Here is a 6,045-nt window from a genome sequence, read left to right as displayed (position 1 = left end):
AATGAATGAAGGCTTGTGTTCAGTTTCTAGAAATAAGCACATGAACAAATCCATGTGTCTCTCTACTTCCCATGCTATCTTTGTTGTCTTTAAGCCCAATCAAATGTGTTTAAGTTTGATATGGGATAGGTTTGTGACCATGAGCAGTTCTGAGCAACAGATGAATTCTCTGGTGTAGCCAGCTGCCTGATCCTCAGGAGAGGACAGTTGGTTGAGATCTCTGAGAAGCTGGAGGATCAAGTTCAAAACCAGCCTGGAGGGAAAAGTCGGTTACAACCCTTTTCCACAATTACCAACACAAAGCCCGTCAGAAGGCCTGTCTCATGTCCTAGAGAGCCAGGCATGCAAGCAAGCACACAGGCAGAGCAAGCTCAAGGCCCAGAGGTCCTACCCATGTACCTATTACAGTTAAACAAACAAACAAACAAACAAATCAAAACCAAAATCCTTGCCTCCTTCACAGCTACCTGTTTTGTATTCACAGCATGTGCTTCTGGAATGTTCTTGTCTCCACCAATAGATAGCCTTTCCTTGGTGCTTATTTGTAAAAGTACAATGGAAACCATGTAGAATCTTTTTCCTCTTGTCTATTGTGGATTTTGTGGGTTTGTCTGTTTGTTTGAAGCTGTTGTTTTTGCTGTTGTTGTTGCTGTTCCTGATAGCAGAGCTTGCTGCTGATTGCTTTGTGATGATCAGAGTATCTCAGATTTGTTTGCCTAGGCTATTTCTGAAGCCTAATTCTCAGACATCAGCCTCTGAGTAGTTGGGCTACTAGGCATTTTGCTGTTGTTGTAAGCTGTACTGGTGGTTGAACTCAGGGTCTTGGGCAGTCACCCTACAGCTTATGCTGCACTTGCCACCCCCCAAAAAATTCGTTGTAAAAAGTGTTTCAAAGGCAGTTACTCAGCAAATATGTGGTGACCTCCGTTTCTGAATTTTTGTCATAAGGCAGTGAACAACAAAAACACAATATAGAATGTAGTGGGCCCTTCAAATAAGATCTTGAAAATACCACATAACATGCATAATGACCGTTTCTGGTAAGTTCATAGATTGAATCAAGGGCCTACTAGATTATTTCTGCATTATTGTTTGTATTTTCCTATCACATCAACTTCTCATCTTCAGTATCTTTATTTTTTCTCTCGCTCACAGGACTTTGTTTTAGGTTAATGTACAATGAGATTGCCAAGTAGCTATTTGTTAGTGCCATGAAAGAGTGGAGCTGAGCCATTTGCAAGTGCCACGTGAGGCCTATAGTCCTAGCTACTCAGAAAGCTAAGATATGAGGATTGAAGTTTTATGACAGATGGAGCAGGAAAGGCTGTGAGACTCTTATCTTCAATTCAACACCAGAAGACACGGAGTGTAGTGTGTCTCCAGTGGAAGAGTGCGTAGCCTTGATCAGAACACCCAAGCCCTGAGTTCAATCATTCCCCACCCCCAAATGCACACACATGCACACCCAGTAGCATAGACATTCTAACCACTTTCAACCAGGAAGCAAAACAATTTACCAGTAGTTAAACTTACTCCTGTAGTCAACTACAGAATAACGTCTTGGGCCTTTAAAAAAAAAAAAAAAGTTATTTGTTGAGTGTGTTTGGAGGTGATATAGCCGTTTCTATTTCACTGAAGAGTTTGAAGAGATTAGGAAAGAGTTCTCCTTGGAAGGTCTTATAGACTCAGGCTGTGAATCCATCTGGTCCCAGGCTTTTCTTGGATGGGTGGTCCTTTACTGCCATTTCAATTTCATTACTCGTTACTGATCTAAATTAAAGTTAAATCTTCACTTTGGGGGCCAGTTGGGGCTGTCAATGTTCTCTAGGAATGCCACCATCCTCCTAGATTCTCAAAGTTATTGGCATAAAGATTTGTGAAGTATAATGCTTGGAATCTTGCATATTTCTGTTGGGATGTGTCCCACTTTCATCTCTAAATTCTTTTATTTGGGTGTGCTTCCTTGATAGGGTGTCCATTTTGTTATGTCTTCAGAGAGCCAGCATTTTGTTTTGTTGATTATATGATCTTTTATGCTCTAATTAGCTATTTCTGATTTGATTTGGATTATTTGTTTCCATCTATTGATAGGCGATTTGGCTTATTCCTGTTTTTCCAGGAGATTGAGCTGCATCACTAAAATGCTGACTTGAATTTTCGCCAACTTCTTGAAGTAAGTCAGCACTCAGAGCTCTACATTTTCCTCTGAGTACTGCCTTTGTTGTGCCCCAGACAAACTGGTATTGTGTGTTAAGTCTTATTATTTTCCATACAAGTTTGAATATTCCAACTAATATAACACATTGAGCAAGCTTCGGAGTGGTGCATAAAGAATCGCGAGCTATGTACAGATGACCATACAGAATAATATTCTATGACACGGTACTTCAAGAAAGGGAAACAAGACATTGTTGCTGTTTCACTTTCATTTTCTTTTGGTCTGGCTTCTTGGATTATTTGTATTTGGGAAGGTAAGAAAGGGCACTGCAAAGGTGGAACAAGGATGAACATATGCAATAGGGATACTCACTAGGCCCTTTGTGGAAAATGGACTGTGTATCCTGTGGGTAGGATTCATGTAACTGTAAATCTTCTGTGTTTAAACTTTGCCGTGACAATTCCCAAAAGCGTTACTTGTTCATATGATAAAGGAGATGTACACAGTGGTTACAGTTACACAGTACATATAATCAGTATATATGTCTTTGAACAGTGTCACCTCATCCCCACTCTGCTTTCTTGGGCTTTTAATAAAGGATTTCTTAACATACTACCAGCCATACAATTTCTTCTTTTAATTTTTTTTTTTACTGGGAAATACAGTCTAGAGGGTTATAATTACATGAGCAAGTCCTTGAGTACATTTTGTATCCAATATTGTTGTTTCTTCCTTTGTTTCCCCTTACCATCCCTTCTCATCTCACTCCCCTTCCCCCCTCTTTTTTAACATTCTGTTCTTTTTATTGTAAGTTGCTTTTTCTACTTTATCTTTTGGGGGCTGTCCTCTGTTTTGAACTTGGCCTGGTCTCGTTGGCTAGGCAAGCAGTGTTTTGCATCACACACCAAATCCCAATGCCCCCATGCCCGCTTCTCTTTTTTTCAGTATGCTTAGTTTTAGACAATGTTTGATGTGTTGTTCTGTGTGTGGCAATGTGTTTGTGTGTGCTGCACCAGGTCTGGGGTTTAAACTTGCAGCCAAAGCTCATGGCTTTTTGTCCCTTGAGCCACATCTCTACTATTACTTTGAGTTCTTTGCTGGGAAAAAATGAGAAGGGTCTCTTGGATTGCTGGCTTCTAACATTGGCCTGTTTGAGTCCCTAGGCCTGTAGGGTTTAGCCATAGACACAGGGATAGGGTCTGCATGTTTTTCTCTTTATTTATTATAGACCTGTGTCTAACTGCACTTTCCCTGCTTGTGTCCTCTGGAGACTCAAGGATTACAGACATGCACCACTTGCACAGCTTGTTTAGATGAGGCCCCAACATTTTGTATGCCTACGGAAACTGAAATACTCTAGTTTTCTTTACCTGAGCAGCTATGAGTTAGTTACAGGCACACGTCACCCAGTTGAGCGTGAATGTATTTTCCATGGATGTATGAAAAGTAGTTACTACAGATTGTCTAAAATGTGTACATATTAAGAGGGTGCCAAGTGACATTTTGTGCAATGTGTAAATCTGGGTAACATCCTTTCATTAAAGCTGAGTTTACCAATGGAAAGTAATATCCATGAACATTTAGAAAGTGGCTTTATGGGTTTGATTTTATCATGTTTTGGTTTTGCTTTTGCTTTTGCACCCTGAATTGTTGTTGAACTTGTTTGTGGGTGTTTTGTTTGTTTGTTTGATAGAGTGACTTGTGCCAGGCCTGGGGCTTGACCTCAAGGCCTCAGGGCCCTCATTTGGCTTCTCCAGGTGGCCCTTTCACTCCTGCTCACAACTAGGGCTTCACTGTCCTTGCCAAGCCTGCACAACCAAGTTGCTCTTGGAATATCTACCGAAACAAAACAAGTAATCTACCATTACTTGCCTTGTCTCCGATTTTTCTTTTCTGTTTTCTTTGAGCAGTGTTCTCTCACTCAATTACTGGTGCTGCCTCCCAACTCACTTTCTCCCCTCACCTGCCCAGTTTCTGGAATCACGGAAGTGTACTACCATGCCTGGCTTGCTCTTTGGTTTGTAGTGAAGCATTACAGGGGTTAGGGGGGAAGCATTTCAGTGCTGCGTACTGAATGTATACAATGTATGCCTCCACAATATAGCAGGCAAGGTGGAGTATGTCTTTAATACAGGTAAAGGAGTTGTAGTTTTTACTTGGAAAAGGGTGCTAATCTCCCATGAAGGATACTGGTTAGGTGATATGCTAGTGAGGTCTTAGTATAAACACAAACATATTATCACTTCACATTAAAAACAAAACAAAAGCAAAGAACAGAACAGATCCGAACAGAACAACAAAATACCAACTTCACTCAGTTGTCAGAAAACACTGAAGCTTTGAAAGGTAAGTAACCATGTAGAACATTTCCAATGACTTCTGCAGAGCTTCGGGTTTCGTCTGTAAGATGTTTTACTCTCTTAAGTGGTGTTTATGTTTTGTTGGTTCTTTTTGCCTTTTTTCTTTTTTTTTTCTTTTGTGGGTTCCTGGGGCTTGAACTCTGGGCCTGGACACTGTCCCTCAGCTCTTCACCTCATGGCTAGTACTCTACCACTTGAGCCACAAAGCCAATTCCGATATTTTGCGTGGTTTATTGAAGATAGGAGTCTCACTAACTTTTCTGCCCAGGGTGGCTTTCAACCTCAATCCTCAGATCTCAGCCTCCTGAGTAGCTTGGATGACAAGCATGTGCCTCCTATGTGTTGGTTGGTTTTTGTACTTAGATGAGAGTACAAGCGATACACTAGTGAAGTATGATAGAAAATTTAAAAAGCAAAACTAAACATGGGCCATTTAAAGATTTCACATCTACTTACTGGGTGTTTTCCTTTAGGTACCTTTTGTCTCCACATGTGTGCCAGCACTGGGGCCTGAAACTTCGGGTGACAGCTGTGCCTGGTCTCTTGCTGATGCTAAGACCTCTGCCACAGGAGTCACACCTGCAGATCTCCATTTCAAAGGGCAAGCGAACTCTCTCCTTCTGCGTGTATTTCTGTCTGTCTGTCTGTCTGTCTGTGTCTCTCTCTCTTTCTCTCTCACTCTGTCTGTCCAATTTTAAGGGAATGAAGGCCTGTGAGCCCATCTCTGAGAAGACCTCGAGAGGAAGGATGGAAGATCCTAAGTTTGGTGTAGTAAAGCTTCCTAGGCAGATCATGTGTTGAAACGAATGAAGCAGTAAACGAGTAAGTAAGCGCATTGTGGCAAATAACTAAATACATCAATGAACAGAATGCAATGCAAACCAGAACTATAGGATTTGAGAGCTGGTCGATCCTGTGGAATCCAGCGTAGGTATGAGTATGTGTAGTTGGTTTGTAATCATCCAGGATTCATATCCCATGATGCTGACGGAGGTTCACATGTAATCCTGTTCCTTTTCGTGTATCGACGAATATGGAAAATGTGCGGATGCCATCGTTAGAATGCACTGTCTTTCCACATTTCAAGTCAGAATCTCAGATTGCCGACTGCCTTAATAAGGTTGTGAGCAAACGGTTTAGTGTTGCACTGGGACCTCCTCTCCGGCTTCCCTTTCCATTCAAAGGTTTCGTTGAGGTGGTCTGCAGGCCTGCCAGGTAGGACTGGAGGTGAAGATTAGGTCAGGCCATGGCCTGGACTGCTAACTTCTCCAAGGGGGCTTGCTTGAAGGAGGGCCTTGCTGCAGCTTTGGGGCAGGGCAGGCGTCTGGGCGCAGGTCAGTGGTGGCTGTGGAGGCAAAGAGAACCTTGTGACCCGCCCCTAGGAGACCCCGCCTCACGTGACCAGCGGGTCCCCTGTTGTCAATCACCAAGGGGTCCTCCAAGAGGTCCTCCAGGAGCCGGCAGGAGGCGCCTATGTGCCCTTCCGCCTGTTCCCGGGTGTGTCTGTCTGGTGATGACGTAAGTAAG

This window comes from Dipodomys merriami, unplaced genomic scaffold (genome assembly GCF_024711535.1).
Source record: "Dipodomys merriami isolate MVZ:Mamm:240054 unplaced genomic scaffold, mDipMer1.0.p SCAF_123, whole genome shotgun sequence".
NCBI lineage: Eukaryota > Metazoa > Chordata > Mammalia > Rodentia > Heteromyidae > Dipodomys > Dipodomys merriami.
Note: the sequence above shows the minus strand (reverse complement) of the source record.